The 16,963-nt window shown below is 43.1% G+C and overlaps 1 protein-coding gene across 1 annotated transcript in view; it reads left to right on the plus strand.

Annotated features, from left to right (window-relative positions):
• LOC122814917 overlaps nt 1–16,963 on the plus strand; it is a 278,216-nt gene that overhangs the window by 252,795 nt on the left and 8,458 nt on the right. The gene's annotated exons all lie outside the window — the stretch shown is intronic.

Consider the following 16,963-nt stretch of genomic DNA (forward strand, 5'->3'; position numbering starts at 1 on the left):
GTGTGCTGTCAGTATTGTAATTTGTAGGGAATTCTGTTTTGCCAAAGGGAATAATAATGCATTTTTACATATAGTTTCAGACCATGGCTTTGGCACCAGTCATTCATTTGTGGAGCGCTTCTTGTAATATGTTGACATTGTTAAGGGCCTCTGTGATTGCTGTCAATTTGCAATCATTAGCAAACTTGGTGAGCCTAACGCTGTCTGCTTTGGCCTGGACATCTGAGAAATAGATGCCAAACAGTAAAGGGCTCAGCACAGACCCCTGTGGTATTCCACTGGTGACAGGTCTTCTGGTTGAGGTGGAGTCACCAATTTTGGCAGTGTGTGTTCTGTCAGTGAGCCAATTGGCTACCCATCTAGTAACATGAGGGTTAATCCTCAGCTGAGAGAGTTTCTCAATGATGCCAGAGTGGGGGACTGTGTCAAAAACCTTGGCAAGGTCAAGATAGGCTGTGTGCACTTTCTTCATCCATGGCTTTGCTGACATTCTCAGAGAAGTCTACCGGGTTTAGTAAGCATTATATACCCTTCACAAAGCCAAACTGGGTTGGGTCCAGAGTTTGGAGGTCACCTATGTCCTTGTTAATAAGGTCCTTTATAATTCTTTCCATGACATTGCTGATGAGGCTGGTTAGACTTGTAGGTCTGTAGTTCCCAGGGTCAGTTGATGGCCCACCTTTGTGCAGGGGGATTACTGTTGCTGTTCTCCATTCTGCAGGGACATAACCAGTTCTCAAGCTATAATTAAAGAGGACATGAAGTGAGTCCACTAGGTCTTGTTTTAGATTGTTTAGTAAACAACCTGGGATATTATCTGGTCCCATTGAGGCCATGTTTTTGGCATTGGCGAGTGCAGAGATGACCTCTTCTCTAGAGATACTAGTCAGAGAAATGGTGTCAGGTATGCTTTGGGATATGGTAGGTGGGGATGGGGGGGGGGGTGAAGTTTGCACTGAATCTGCCAGCTAGCAGGTTGGTGGTATCTTCCGGTCTAGTATGAGTGATCCCACCTACAACCAGTTCGGCGCATAGCTGGGCATTCCCTTTTAGACTTCAGATGTAGTTAAAGAATGCTGTATGATTATCTTTGGCTAAGGGTTGTGATTTTGGTTTCGTAATTTGCTTTAGAAGACTTTATAAGATTTCTGATTTTGTTGTTTAGGCTTAGGAGGGATCACTTCCTCTGCAGTTTCTTCCTCTTGTTATATAATCTGTTTATATTTGAAGTCCACCATGGTGGCTTGTTGCTACAGGAAGACCTGGTTTTGATTCAGTCAAGTACAGCAGAGTTTATGCTGTCACTTAAGTGTTTGTACTGGGCATTTGTGTACACTTCTGCATAGTGATCACTGATGTCTGTGATTGCAGGTGGTAAGAAGCTTTTTTATACCACTGCTTAGTAAGCTGTAGTTGGCTTTGGTAAAGTTTTTTTTATAATATTTGTTCCTATAAGGGTGTCAGTTCCAGTAGTTATTTCAGGCAAGACTGATTTGTGGTCTGACCTAACCAGGAAGGGCATCACACATGGGGAAGTACAATGACCTCCTCCCCATGTTGGTGAGTACTATGTCCAGAACATTAGAGCACCTAGTGGGGGTGCAGACTGTCTGTTTGTTCAGAACATTTAGATCTGAACTGCATAAGTTATATCTTTGTCTAGGATATGACCACTGGAGAGCTTTCAGAGCTTTAGGGCACCTTCCATATTCCCAAACTGACATTTTTGTCTAAACATGGGCTAAACTTTTGGCTAGGCTTATGAGGGCCTCAGAGCTAATAGCCTAGTAACCTCCTATGATATAATTTATTTATTTATTTATTTATTTGACATTTGTTTAGCAGCATTGTCCAACTGGACACAGGTGTCCTTTTTCAGCTGAGTCCTGGGGACATAAGCTCCACATGTTAGAGTATATTAATAACAGTAGTTAAAAAAAGTTTGACAACACTAACAATAGATGTTAAGTTGTCTATCTCGCCTTCATTCTTCCTGGATGGGTTCGGAGCCGACCTCGGCTCCGACTCGGCCACTCTAAAAGCTCGAGAGTTGGTTCCACCGGCTCGAGGCTCCCCGTATATCCCACAATGCTAGGCGAGAGTTACCTCAGATCTCGTTTGCCGCTACAGCTTCGAGGTTGGTTGCTTCTACCGGTTCCTGGTGAGTGTTAGCTTTTTCTTCTAAAAGTTACTCTTTTTTCCCCTTTTTAACTTAAATTCTTTCTAAAACTAGTGTAGATCACAGAACTTTATCCCCGACCCTATTTTTCCCGTTTTTTTACTAAAAGAACCATTGGTTCTTCCTTTGGGCCTGTGGCCTTCCCTTCCCTAGGGAGTGTTTGTGTAGTTTACTTTAAGTTTTTTGTACTTAATTTTTAGTATTTCTACAAAAATTATTATTAGTTTTTTTTTTTTTTTTTTTTTTTGCTGACAGGGTATAACTTGTGTGTTTGGGTGTGTGTTTGTGTACACCTGTCAGTTAGGAATATGTCAAAAGAAGCAAAGGTCTCCGGATTCAAGAAGTGTGATGCGTGCTGTCAGAAAATGTCTCTGACAGACGCTCACACTTCTTGTGTCTATTGTCTGGGGCCTTTGCACCTGCAGGACTCCTGTGCTGTGTGCCATGGCTTCAGCCCCAGGGTCCTGCAGGAAAGAAAAAACAAGTTGATTCTGAGAGGCTTGTTGAAGCCAGAGGATTCCCTGTCAGTTTCAACAGGGAAGCCCTCTAAGGCATCGAGGTCTTCGCTCCGCTTCTGAGCCGAGACCTCAGGTTGTTCAACCTTGCCTTTATCGGCTCCGGCTGGAGCCGATAAGTCTCAGTCCACAGTTTCTGTGGTTCCTCGGCTCCGCCGGAGCCGAGGTTATCGAGTATCCGTGTCGGCTCCGACAAGACCTTCGGAGCCGACAACTAGAAAGAGGTCTAGGTCACCTTCTCTTGGCTCCGTTCATTCGGCTCCAGGATCTCCCCTGCTGTCTGAACGGAGCCAAAGGTCTCATTCCTCTAGGTCATCGAGGCTGTCCGATCATGACCTTCAGAGAGTGGTGAGTCGACTACTTAAGTCCGAGGCACTAGCCCAGATGCTTCAGAGCCCGACTCATCAGTCGGTGCCTGCCCCGGTCCATCAACTCTTTCCTCCTTCGACTCTTTTGAGTTCGGAGCCGGGTCGTGTCGGAACCGAGACTGTGATTACTTCGGAGCCGAGACAATTGTCTTCGGCTCCGTCTTCTTCTTTGGAGGAATCTCGGCGCCGGACTTCCCTCGTCGGCTCGAGGGGTGAGTGGCATCGACCCTTGTCCGACCCCTCTCCTCTCGGTGCTTCGGCGCTGGTGAGTTCGGCTCCGACATCGACCTCGGAGCCATCACTGTCGGTGCCGAGGGGGGTTCTTAGCTCCTCGGAGCGGGGACCTCTGGCTCTGCCTGACAGGGGTGCATTCGAGGTCATGCGGAGTGTGTTAGAGCCTGGCTCTACTCCACAGTCGGCTCCGTCAGCCCCTCCCTCTATGCTGCCTCAGGGTAAGTCGACTCACTCCCTCATCCCGGACCGTAGAGAGCCAGCTCCTCAGGAGCCCCCTGTGGGGATTTCATCCTCTTCCAAGGCCTCTCCTGATTTGGCAGAAGAGCCCCCTCGGAAGAGGAAGTGCAAGAGGAAGCACATTGACTCACCTGAGTCTATCACGTCGGACACAGATCTGGATGATTCTGAGGGTTCCCCCCGTTCCCCTTCTGAAGATGTCTCATTTGCAGACATTCTGGAGATTCTGAAACAGAGGGGAAATTGGCCAGCCCTCAACCCTTCAGAGGACGAATCTGTGTATCTTGAGGCGTTTGGCTCTCGTCCTTCCACCTCCTGGGTGTCCCCCCCCCCCTCCCCCCCCCCATGCAGGTGGTTGCTAAGAAGGCATGGACGGCTCCTGATTCAGTGGACCCCACTCCCAGGAGACCCTCTAAATTCATCACAGCTCCATCAGACAAGCAATTTTTATCAAAAGGAGTTTCTGTGGATGCTATGGTGGTAGCTGCTGCCACAAAGAAGGAACTGGCTGATCCTTCAGTGCCTGTCCATCCACCTAACAAGGAATCTAGGTCCATGGATAGGTACGGAAAGCGGATGTTCTCCTCAGCGACATTTACCATGCGTTCGCTGAATTACCTATGCCATTTCACTCGTCTTCAAAGGGACTTGATCAAAGAAGCGAGTGAAATGTTAAAGGATCCTACAGCTGCGGGTTTCCAAGATAAAATGAACACGCAGCTGGCTACCCTTAATTCCATATCTAACTCCTCCATGCGCCTCCTCTCTTATGCGGCCGATGGAGCGAGCAGAGCCGCAGGGACAGGTGTAGCCTTACGTAGGCACGCCTGGATGCGGCTATGCAATTTTATGGACCCTTTCAAGACGTCTTTCACGAACTCCCTTTTGATGGATCATCTCTCTTTGGTCCTCAAGTGAAAGAAACCCTGACTAGGTGCGAGACTGATGGCAAGACCCTTTCTGCCGCCGGAGTCCGTTTTCGACTCCTTCTAGGCCTTACCCCAAAGGCCAGAAGGGTGGGAAGATGTGGTTCCGTAAACAATCTCAAGGGACTTCGCCTGACGCACAGAGTCGTTTTCCTACCAAAGGCAGAGGTGGGAATAACAATGGTAGACGCCGCCCTAGGGGCAGGGGGTCCGCAGAACCAGGGCAATCGGGAAGCCTTTCCTGACAAGCCCTTTCAGCATCCCTGAGGTGTTGCCCGACTGCCCCTCTTCGGGGGCAGTCGGGGGAAGATTGTCACTGTACCCAGAAGCCTGGCTATCCCTGACTCAAGACAAATGGGTACAGTCCATCATTTCCGAAGGCTATTCTATCCCCTTTCTTCGCTTTCCAAATCAGTCAAAAAAATCCCTTCCAGATGTTCCACCGCTCAAAGGGATTTAGCAGCTTTGGAAATTTCAAAACTGCTTGCAAAAGAGCAATTCAGTCAGTGCCAGCAGACCAACAAGGATCCGAATCTACTCAAGGTTCTTTTTAGTTCCAAAGAAAACAGGGGACTGGAGACCGATTTTGGATCTCAGTGTCTTGAACAAATCAGTCAAGAAAACAAGATTTCGCATGGTCACGCTGCAATCCATTCTTCCCTTTTGGGCAAAGGAAACTGGATGTGCTCCATAGACCTTCGGGATGCGTGCTATCACATAAAATGAACAGACGCTCCAGAAGATTCCTCCGCTTCAGGCTGGGAACCAGTCATTTTCAGTTCAGGGCCCTGCCCTTTGGTCTCACCACTGCCCCCCGGGTGTTTACCAAATGCATGGCAGTGGTAGCTTCTCACCTGAGACGACAAGGATTCCAGGTGTTTCCATATTTGGACGACTGGCTTCTCACAGCTCCCACCAAGCATCTCCTTCTGATGGCCAGAGATTATACTTTTCGCGTTTGTCAAAAACTGGGTATTTCAATAAATTGCGAAAAGTCTGTTTTGTCGCCTTGTCGTACTATTACCTACATAGGCGCAAATTTAGATACTATAAACATGTCTGCAAGGCTAACGAACCAAAGGATATCAGACATTCACAAACTGGTGTCAATTCTTCTCAACAACAACAGAGTCAAAGCCAGGTTAGTTCTAAAGGTGTTGGGAATCATGGCAGCGGCCATACCTCTCCTTCCATTGGCCAGATACCACATGCGGATCCTTCAGTGGATGCTTTTTACCCAATGGTCTTATCAGGAACTTCCAATGTCTCACACCATTATGATCACGCAAGCGTGCAAAAAGCATCTCATGTGGTGGATGTCTTCCCCCCAGCTCCTGTCGGGAAGATCATTTGTTCCACCTCCTCCGGTTGCTACTCTGACAACGGATGCCTCCCTGATTGGGTGGGGGGGGCATTATCAGGGCAGGACAGTCCAGGGCACATGGCAACCAAACGAATGCCACTTGCACATAAATGTTCTGGAGATGAGAGCAGTGCTTTTAGCGTTGCAAGCCCTTCAAGACTCTCTTCCCTTGGGAACGATTGCAATCCAGACAGACAATATGTCTGTAGTGTGGTACATCAACAAACAAGGCGGAACCAGGTCATACCCCCTGTGTCGAGAAGCACTCAGACTGTGGCAATGGGCGATTTCTTCTCAGCGTTTTCTGATAGCAACGCACATCCCCAGGAAGTCCAATCACATTGCGGACAAGTTGAGCAGAGCTATACTCATGCCTCACGAGTGGTCTCTGAAAGACTCTGTAGTGAGAGAAATCTTTCTCAAGTGGGGTCAGCCTTGCTGCGATCTTTTTGCTACTCCCCAAAACAGCAAGTGCAGAGAATATTTCACTCTATTCCCTTTACCAGGCCAACCCAGCAGGGACGCTCTAGTCCAAGTTTGGCCCCGGGGACTTCTGTATGCATTTCCTCCTTTCCCACTGATCTTTCAAGTAATACAGAAAGCTATCGCTCAGAAGGCCTCATTGATCCTCATTGCTCCTTACTGGCCTCGACAAGTGTGGTTCCCCTTTCTACATCGATTTCTTTTGGAGCAAGCGTGGAAGCGGGACCTAGTTGGAGATCTTTTGATCCACCAGTCGGGTCAGTTTCATCGCTCCCTCCCTCTCTGAACCTCACTGCTTGGTTCCTCCAGTTCCAACCGTAGCCAGGCTTCCTCAATTATCTCACTCTGTTAGAGATATATTGATAGCTTCCCATAAATCTTCCACTCGATTTATTTGAGTAAGTGGAAACGCTTCTCATATTGGGCACAAGGAAAGGACATAGATCCTTTCACTGCTTCCATCCAACTAGTCCTTGATTTTCTAGCTGAACTCTTCCATGCAGGTTCATCTCCATCTACTCTTAAGGTTCAATTGGCAGCAATTTCTAATTTCCATGTGGGCATTTCTGAATCTGCCCTAATGTCCCACAAACTTTGCAAAGCCTTTTTGAAAGGAGTTTTTCTTCTCAGACCTCCTATAAGAAATCCTCCTTCTCCTTGGGACCTAAATTTAGTTCTTGCTTCGTTGATTCTTTCCCCTTTCGAACCTGCAGCTTCATGTTCCTTGAAATTATTATCATGGAAAACTCTCTTTCTGGTGGCTATCACATCAGCTAGAAGAATTTCAGAACTTCAAGCACTCAGTTGTCGTTCTCCTTATCTTGTGTTCCATAAGGACAGAGTCTCCTTACGAACTAACCCGTCCTTTTTGCCTAAGGTGGTTTCAACATCAAATATAAATCAAACCATTGACCTTCCTGTCTTTTTCCCAGAGTATACAAATAGGTCTGAACAAAAATTACACTGCCTGGATGTTCATCGTCAATTAAGGTACTACTTGGATAGAACGAAACAATTCAGAAGATCTGATCAACTGTTTGTCTCCTATGCGGAAAGCAGAAAGGGACTTTCAGTTTCAAAGGTATCATTATCCAGATGGCTTACATCTTTGATTTCCCTGGTATATGAAATTAGACAACAGAAATTGCCTAATAAACCTAAAGCCCATTCCACCAGAGCTTTGGCTACTTCTTTAGCCTTCCAAGACAGACTGCCTATTGACACCATTTGTGCAGCGGCTACTTGGGCTACTCCTCACACTTTTATTTCTCATTATAAGTTGGATTTAGCTTCTAGGCATAGAGCTAATTTTGGTTCCACTGTTCTCAGGAGTCTGTTCCGTTAGGCCACCCGGGACAAGGTGCTAGGGACGCGGTCCCATCCAGCAAGAATGAAGGCGAGATAGACAACTTAACATATAGAAGTTATGTTCTTACCATAACGTTCCATGTTAGTTGTCTTCTTCTCGCCTTCTTCTTAAGGCCCCACCCTCCTTCCCCCTGGCCTGGACAGACCTAGAGGAGTTGTGATCGTGACCTCTCTTTCTACCACCTCTTTCTTAGTCATATGCTATTATGCATATTTCTTGGTTCAGGATGTAGGTCACCCCTTTTTCTTCCTGTTGTTAGAGGTGGATTCTGTTTTACAGTTATACTGTTACTGTTATAAGCTGGGGTTAGTTTACAAACGAGATCTGAGGTAACTCTCGCCTAGCATTGTGGGATATAAGGGGAGCCTCGAGCTGGTGGAACCAACTCTCGAGCTTTTAGAGTGGCCGAGTCGGAGCCAAGGTCGGCTCCGAACCCATCCAGCAAGAAGAAGGCGAGAAGAAGACAACTAACATGGAACGTTATGGTAAGAACATAACTTCTATTTCTAGAATTAACAGTAGTTTAGAGTTTGAGCAGTTAACAGAAAATTCAAGCACAGCCATATAAGAGACAATCTTGCTTTTAAAACCTTTAGAGTTTTCTTGCCACTGAAGTGCTGTTCCTCTGCAGACTTCTGATAGTTGACTAGTGATCCTTTCAAAGCTGGGGCAGGTAAGTAACCTGCTAAGGAAAACCTACTAATATATATTTTTTTTCTATGAAACTTTGTCTTGTATTAGGAAATGTTTTGTACCTGGACTACAGTGTTGGTTTAAAGGATTTTCCTTGTGCTTTTGTGAGAAGACTCATAAAAAGTTAATAAAAAGTAGATTTTTACAGTATTTTACTGTAGGATGTGAGAAGGAAACAGAATTTGGTGTTTTTGGGGGGTCACAAGAAAGTTTACCATAGAGCCTTCACTTTCCTGAAAGAAGATTTTTAACTCACTCAGGCTCTGCTACCTGCTTGTGAGGTTTCCTTCCTGGCTAGAACAAGGAACAGTTGTCGATCTGCTACATTTCTTGCTTTCCCTGTCTGCAAGAAGATGATGTTAGGGGAATCTTCAGGTTTTTGGTCAGTTCGATCACTGCCACAGTCACTGGTGGGTGACTGTGCTGTGGCCAGTACTGGTTCCTCAAACCGTTCATCTTTTGTTGTTGGTCTCTCTGATTTAGCTCATCGTGAAACCACTAAGGATTGGGAGATTGGCATGTCCACTAAGGCTGTAGGGATTGCCCTCACTGGGATATTACCCTAGGATTCCACCCATGTCCCTGCTGGACAGGGGCATCGGGTACTGATTTGTCTAAACATGGGCTAAACTTTTGGCTAGGCTTATAAGGGCCTCGAGGCCAATAGCCTAGTAACCTCCTATGATATCATTTATTTATTTGACATTTGTTTACCAGCATTGTCCAACTGGACACAGGTGTCCTTTTTCAGCTGAGTCCTGGGGACATAAGCTCCACATGTTAGAGTATATTAATAACAGTAGTTAAAAAAAGTTTGACAATGCTAACAATAGTTGTAGAATTAACAGTATTTCAGAGTTTGAGCAGTTATCGGAAAATTCAAAAATTCAAAAACCAAAGTAAAAATAGTTGACAAGGTTTAACAATGATAAACAGTAAATCATTTTTATCATCATCCAGTAGGTTTTGAGAACATAGACAAGCAAATCTCATTATCAAACAGAAGCAGCAGTTATAGAAATAGCATCAGAACTAAATACTTTAAAGAGTGTTTGTTTTCAGGAGAAGCAGACATAATTACAACAATTAACTGTCTCACTTTCTCAAAAGAAGACAGTAAAATCTTTAACAGGAGCCTGGCAGTTCATAACTCTGAAAAGTTAAGGCAGCACAAGAATAAATATTTAGAATTCTCCCCTGGATAAGCATGTGCTGTTTGGACCCTGTGCTGCTGGGGTTCTTAAAACATTTTAATGAAAGAGGGAGATTGATTCAAGGGGGTTACTCAGATTTTTCAACCCTCTATTTCAAAGTTCTATAAAATTGTTCATTCTCTTTCAGGATCCTTTACAAGAAACAGTGTAAGCAGTCTCAGCAAAGTTCTAACAAGCAAAGTTTCAAAAAGCAGTGAGAAGAAAGCTCAAAGGAAAAAGGGAGCCCCCCGATCCAAAGGCAATCCAAAACTTTAGAATAACTATTTGCCTCTTCTACCCCCCCCCCCTTTCCTGGCGATCCTTCAAATCTCTCCATCAGTCTAGACCTCGTCTTCCACAGTAATATTACTAAACCCTCATCTTTCACAGTGGTATCACTAGACTTCCATCTTCCACAGTGGTATCAAATTATCTCAGACAGGTGGATTCTTAGACTTTTCCAACAGGGGTATAGATGGTAATAGAATTCTCACTTTTCAATGGATTCCTTACCGTGAAAACTAGACATCCCTACTTCCTCCTATTTTAGAGGAAATACTGGCTCAGGGAGTGCTAGAACTTGTGCCCCCAGTTTAGATGGGAAAGGTTTTTATCAAGATTTTTGTGTGTGTCCGTGTGTCCGTGTGTGTGTGTGTGTGTGTGTGTGTGTGTGTGTGTGTGTGTGTGTGTGTGTGTCCGTGTGTTTGTGTGTGCATGGGCGCCAATCAGTCCTAGACCTCTCCTTTTTCAATTTTTTTTTGTCAGGATTCTAAAATTCAGAATATTAACCCTTCAAACCCTGTTAGCTCTCATGCTATCCTTCAGATTCCTGGCAACATTGGACCTAAAAGATGGTTATCATCACATTCCAATTTACAAGGAATTCAGTTTTTTCTTAAGGTTTGTTGTGTCTGTTTCACACACTCAGTTCTTCTTTCCTTTTAATGTGTCCACAGCACCAAGGATATTTACAAAGTACCTGGCTCCAATGACTTAACTCACCACAAGCTGCAAGGAATTCACATAATTCCATATTCGGATCATTGTCTTATATTTGCAGTCACTTTTTTCCAGTTGTCAGGATTCCGTAACATAAGTCATGAAACTCCTGCTCAACTGGGGTTTCACCTGAACTTGCAGAAATCCTCTCTTGCCCTTTGCCAGTCACTAGTTGTTCTGGGATGTCTACTAAATTCTTCCCCAGGAAGAACCTTTCTTCTACTTACAGTTCAAGGAAATCTTGTTGGACTTCGCAAGCCAATCATAGGCTTCTGCCAGGGAATTTCGTAGGATTCTGTTTCATGACTTTTGTGATGCTCAAAATTCCCTTAGAAAAATTTCTTGAGAAGAATTTGGTCTGGGACTCTGCATCACCACTCCTTATCTTTTCAGATTCCAGTTCTGGGGGTTGTCAGGAGGGACTTACTTTGTTGAGTGGACCAGTTATCTTTCAGTCCTGGCCTCCCCTTCTCCCTTCAGTCTCCCTCCCAGTCTTTCTTAACAAATGCTTCAGACTTTGTTTGGGAAGCAGTTTCAAAAGGGGTGAAAGTCCAAGGTCTGTGGAACTCCAAGGACAGAAATGTTACATTAATTTAAATTAAAAATCATGTAAATGTCAGAGATGTTAGTAGTTATCAATGTTTTAAAAGCCTTAGATTATCTTTGGTCCCCAGGACCTCTGCAAATTATTGCAGACCACAGTGCTGTGGTACATAGACAAGTGAGCAGAGATCTTATCCCCTTTGCAAACGAGCTGTGTTTGCCTGGGAGGTAGCACCTCAGCTCAGTCTGACTCTTCAGGATTCATATATTCTATCAGAACAGAATCTTTTAGCAGACAAGCTGAACAAGATTAAGACAGGCCATCATGATTGCATCTTATACTTGCGGGTCTTCCAGAGATTGATCCAACTTGGGGAGCATATCACACCAATTTATCTTAGAGAATTAAGGAGCGGTTTCCTGTGGTCCAGTGGTGCAAGGTTTGACTCCTCTTCCTAACTCTGTGACTCTGAACAAGTTTTTTAACCAGACAATGCTCCTAGGTTGAGACTGAAAATGGTCCATGGATAGCAGTGCTCTACCCCGGAAAACAAAACAAATAAATAAGTGCATCTCTTTGTTTCTTTTCATAGACATAAAGAAATTCTGTTCTAGAATTCCTTGCAAATAAGTCTGGAAGAAAGTTGCCTTCTCATTCTCGTGGAAGGGAATGTTCCTGTATACATTTCCAACCTGTCCACTAATACCCAGGGCTCTTTAAAAGATCCAGGAGGACATTCCAAAAAATTGTAGCGGTGACTGCTTTTTGGCACTGGTGACAGTGCTTCTCCCTTCTCAAATTGACCAAGGTCAGTTTCCAGCCTAGGTTTCTGGGTAAATTTCAGTAACTGACTAGTAGGTGCAGTGCCTAGATGCCAGGAAAAAAGAACTATAAAGGACCTGGAGGAAAACCAGCTACAGAAGTTGAGGAAAAAACACAGACTAGGAAAAGTACTGCTGCTGTTCAGAAAGAAGCAGTGCAAGTTCCAGACATGACTTCCAGTAACCTAGAAGAAAGTATAAAGCAGCTGCACACAGACCTGGTTAAAATAAAAGAAGCACTGATGGATTATATCAACACAAAGAATAAAAAGCTGGAAAAAATAGAAGAAGCTTTGAACAGATATTCAGATAAAGTGACCGAACTGCAAAACTCAGAGGTTGAAATGAAGAAAAGGCTGGCTGAATATCAGATTGCACAAGAAGAGCATGTAGGGAAATCCTGATATTTTCTGCTGTACCAGAGAAGCTGGAAGAAACAGACTGTATTAATTGTATGAAAGTACAAGTAAGCAACTGGGCTGGTATTCCACAACAGGAACTGTTAATTGAAAGGGCATATTGTGTGTATGCGCAAAACCTGGCTATGAGAAAACAACCTAGACCTTTACTAGTAAAAAATCCAATCTTACCAGCAGAAGGAATTGATTTTGACAAAATTGTGACAGAAGGACAAAGTACTAAAAGTGGGAGACCACAGAGTGTTAGTGGAGAATGACTACTCATTGCACACCAGGTGGAAGAGGAATAAATGTATTCCATTTAGGGAATTACTGAGAAGCAAGCATGAGATTCAAACTGCTGTACCCAGCTATCCTCAAAATATTTTTCCTGGAGGAACAAAAACATTTTTGATGGAGTACAGGCTAAGGAAAAAATACAAAAAGTGAGCAGTAAAACAGGAGATTCTACTTCTTGTTCTTCTGGTAATAAAGACCATAGAGAGACTGTTCCAGTGAAACCTTTCCCAGTGTTTCGATAGAAAATGATTGAGAGAGGGGAAAAAAGCAGGTTAACTGGAAGAATCAAGAGAGCACTGAAAATGAAGTAGAGACAGGGTTTGGGAGATGCAGATGAATATGAACAGAACACAAGAATCTGGAAATATTGGACTTTTTTGGACTTTGTTAAACGTGTAGGGGACTCTAAAACATATGTCCTACTTCATGTCATTAATGTTCAGAAAAATGTTCAGGAGAGAGGAAGAGGAAGGAGAGAGTTAACTGCAAGTAAAACAGTTGTTTTCTTAACAGTATTAAGTGGTGCATTATTTTCTCTGCATGTTATAATTTTTTCAGTTATTTTTAAGTGTAATGGGGATACTAATGTAAATAGGTGCTTCTGTTTGTTCTTTTTGTTTCTCCCATCTTCTCTCTTTCTCCTTGTTTAGTTTTAAGAAATGCAGGCACTGCAATGTAAAAAGGGGGGGGGGGGTCTGGTTAAAAGAGCATGACAAAAGAAAAAGTTGTGTGCTTTTTCTCATTCTTGCATAAGAGAATGACAGTGTTAAAGCCTTTAGCTTTATATAGTAACAAGTTTTGACAGAAAGCAAGTAAAGGAAAAAGAATATTGAATATTATAAGGTCTTTTTTCTAGTAAACAGTCGTGTATCTGGTTCTCATGTCTCTAGCAATCTGATGAAGAAAAATGGCTTAGAGAAAATGTTTTCTGAAAGCATTCAAGTGTTTTCCCAGCTGGGAGGGCTATAAATATGAGGCAAAGCCAGCCACCCTTAATAGAATCACAGGCACTGCATCTTAGCATGGAAAAGCTTTATTTCTGTTTAGTTCGAGTCTGTGTATGTGGCTGTCAGTTTGGAACTTATGTTCCTATTAAGGGGGGTAAAACTTCAATATTCAAAGATGCACATAGTTTTGTGTATTAAGTTAGAAGGTTTTAGGGGGGTTTGTGTGTGTGTGTGTGTGTGTGTGTGTGTGTGTGTGTGTGTGTGTGTGTGTGTTTATTTGAGGGTTTTCAATAAAACAAAAAGTTCTGCAAGATGTGACATAGACTCAAATGGAAATGACAAGAAACAGTTGTGTAAAAGATTAACCTGCCAAATGGTACATGCATGTAACACAAAAGGTGGAACTAGATACTTAACAAAAAAAGCTGTTATACATAAAAGGTTGGAATAATAATCCCGCAAGAATATGATTCTTTCTATAATGTCTTTAAACGTTAATGGTCTCACAGATAAATCCAAAAAAAGAAAGAGTAGTGAGCTATATAAAAAAATGTAGAGTGCAAATAGCTATGCTACAGGAGAGACACGTGGAAAGAGCTGAACATGTGAATTTGATAAAGAAAGGTCGTCAGGATGGTTATTCAGTAGAATATCTGGGGCAGAGGAAGAAAGGAGTACTTATATTAATTGCAAGGGGAGCTTCAATAGTAATAGAACAGGAAAAAAGACAATAATGGTAGACTTGTAGTTCTAAGGGGCTACTGGCAAGGGAGGAGGATTACACTGGAATGTTAACTAAATACCTAATTTCAAAGAACTTTTCTTCCTCAGGAAAAAATATATCTTAATTTTGATCTATTTCAAAGGTTTTCTGCTCAGACTTCAGTCACTGTGAGGGTGCACCACATGAGTTTAGGTCTCATGGCATCTATGATTCTCATGATACCCCTAGCAAGATTCCACTTGAGAAAGATACAGTGGTATCTGAAATATATTTGGTCCCAGCATCAGCACCTTTTATCTTTTCAAATTCCAGTGCTAGGGTTTATCACAAAAGAAATCTTTTGGTGGAGACAACAGATATTCCTAAATCCATTTCTCTTCTTTTCCCCTGTCTTCTTCAGTGCAGTCAGTCAGCACAGATGCTTCAGACTTTTCTGGTGTGCAGTTTTAGGAGGGATAAAAGTGCAGGGGTTGTGGGACACCAAGGACAGACACAAACACATAAATATCAAGGAGATGCGTGCCCTAATCAAGGCACTCAACTCCCTGAACCATCTTTGGTCCTTGGGACCTCTTCAAGTGATTACAGACAATATCACAACCATGTGGTACATCAACAAGCAAGGAGAACCAGCTTCTTCTCCCTTTACAGACTAGCTATGGTAGCTTGGGGTATATCTTCACAGCACAGTCTCACTCTACAATCATCATACATTATATCAGATCAAAATTGTGTGGCAGTCAAGCTATGCAGGACCAGGGCAGACCCTCTCAAATGGAAACTAGATTAGGGTATCTTCCAAGATGTCATCCCATTGTGACGAGTTCAAGTAGACCTCTCTGCCTCCTTTATGAATTCTCAATTGGCAAAATTTTATTCCAGGACTCCATGCAAGAAGGCCTGGAAGACAGATGCCTTTTCTTTGTGCAGGAATGTTGCTGTGTGCTTTTCCACTAATATTTGGCATTCTTCTATGGATTTAGAAGTCCCACAAGATCATTGCTGTGACTCCCTTTTGGACCAGGGAGCCGTTGTTCTGTCACTTTTGGAAATGGCCTGGGCAATTCCCACAAGCTTCCTCAGACTGGATTTACTCTCATGAAAACAGGAGTATTTTATACACCCTGACATCAATCATCTTCAGTTGACTGTCTGGATGATGGGGTCATAATTTCTTTTAGGCACTGGTTTACTGAGGACATGCAGCAGGTGTTAATAGAAGCAAGAAAGTCTGATACTTGAAAATTATATATTAGCAAAAGGAAAGGTTTTTCTGTTTGGTGTCAACAACATAACTAGCACTCATTCAGGGCTAGTTGTTGTTTGATTTTTCAATATTTGTGTGAGTTACTATCCTGTGGTCTTTCTTATTCCTCCATTAAGGTTCATTTATCTGCCATTTCAGCATGTCTGCCCATGAATCCTCCTCTTTCAGTGCAGTCTCATGTCAAAATGTTTTTGAAAGGAGTTTTGCATAAGATGCTTCCAAGAAAACTGATGGCCCCTCCTTGAGATCTTAATTTTGTGTTAAAGAAGCTGCACTTGAACCAGCTAATATTGGCTGACTTGAGGTTCTTAACATGGGAAATAGTTCCACTGATTGCTGTGACCTCTGCCAAGTAGAGTATCTGAGTTGCAAGCTCCTAAGGTGAGTCAATCCTATTTCATTTTCCATAAGAACCAGTGCTTTTTTATGCCTAATATGGTATCAGAGTTTACTTTAAGCCAGACTATCAGTTTCCCTGTTTTCTTTCCTGAACCTAAAAATGAGGGAGAAAGGATACTCCATACCTTGAGTGTCCACAAACAACTTGGGTACAATCTTGAGACAACTAAATATTTCAGATCTTCAGATCAATTGTTCATTTCTTGTGAAGGTAAGAAGGGACAGCCTGTGTCAAAATGGACCATTTCCCAGTACTTGTCTAAGGCTATTACCTTTTGTTATACTCACCATAAATTAAAGTCAGAGTCAGAACCTACACTATTAGGGCCTTGGCTTCATTTTTGGCTTTTTAGAAAGGGTTGGATTATAGACATATTTTAAGAAGCTGCTACTTGGTTCGCTGTACATACTTGTATTAAAGCACTACAAGCTAGATTCCTTCTCTAGGTCCAGTTCAAGCTTTGCTGTGACCATTCTTCAGGGGCTGCTGCACTCTTCTCCATCCACCTCCCAAATGTATTAAGATAGTATAATATACCTGTATAGTTAAGGCTACTGTAGCAGTAATTCATTTGATGAACACTGTATAGTCGTGAAAGTTGAACTTAACCATTACAGTAGATGTTTGAATAATCCCTCCATCTCCCTTATTTTTTGGTGTGTTTTTATGCCAGGGTGTGGACATTTATTTTTATTGTTGCTAGCATTGCCCTTTTAGGGCTCCATCTCCCTCTCTGTTTGCAGGAAAGCTGTAAAGGGCTCGGTGCCCAGACTTGTAGTTTAGACAGCTCGGCTCTAGCTGTTTGACAATTTGTGTACGTGAAAGGTGCCCTGAAGCTTTGGAAGCTATCCAGTTGTTACATCCTTGGCAGGATATAATCCATATAGCTAAGGCTACTGCAACAGTGATCTTGAACTTCTCTTGTTATGGTAAAGTTCATCATAAAACTATACTTTATCAGACCGATTGGCCTACTTCCCCATGTATTCTTTTTTCGTGTACA

Source organism: Protopterus annectens, chromosome 11.part0 (genome assembly GCF_019279795.1).
Source record: "Protopterus annectens isolate FY-2018-M chromosome 11.part0, PAN1.0, whole genome shotgun sequence".
Taxonomy (NCBI): domain Eukaryota; kingdom Metazoa; phylum Chordata; order Ceratodontiformes; family Protopteridae; genus Protopterus; species Protopterus annectens.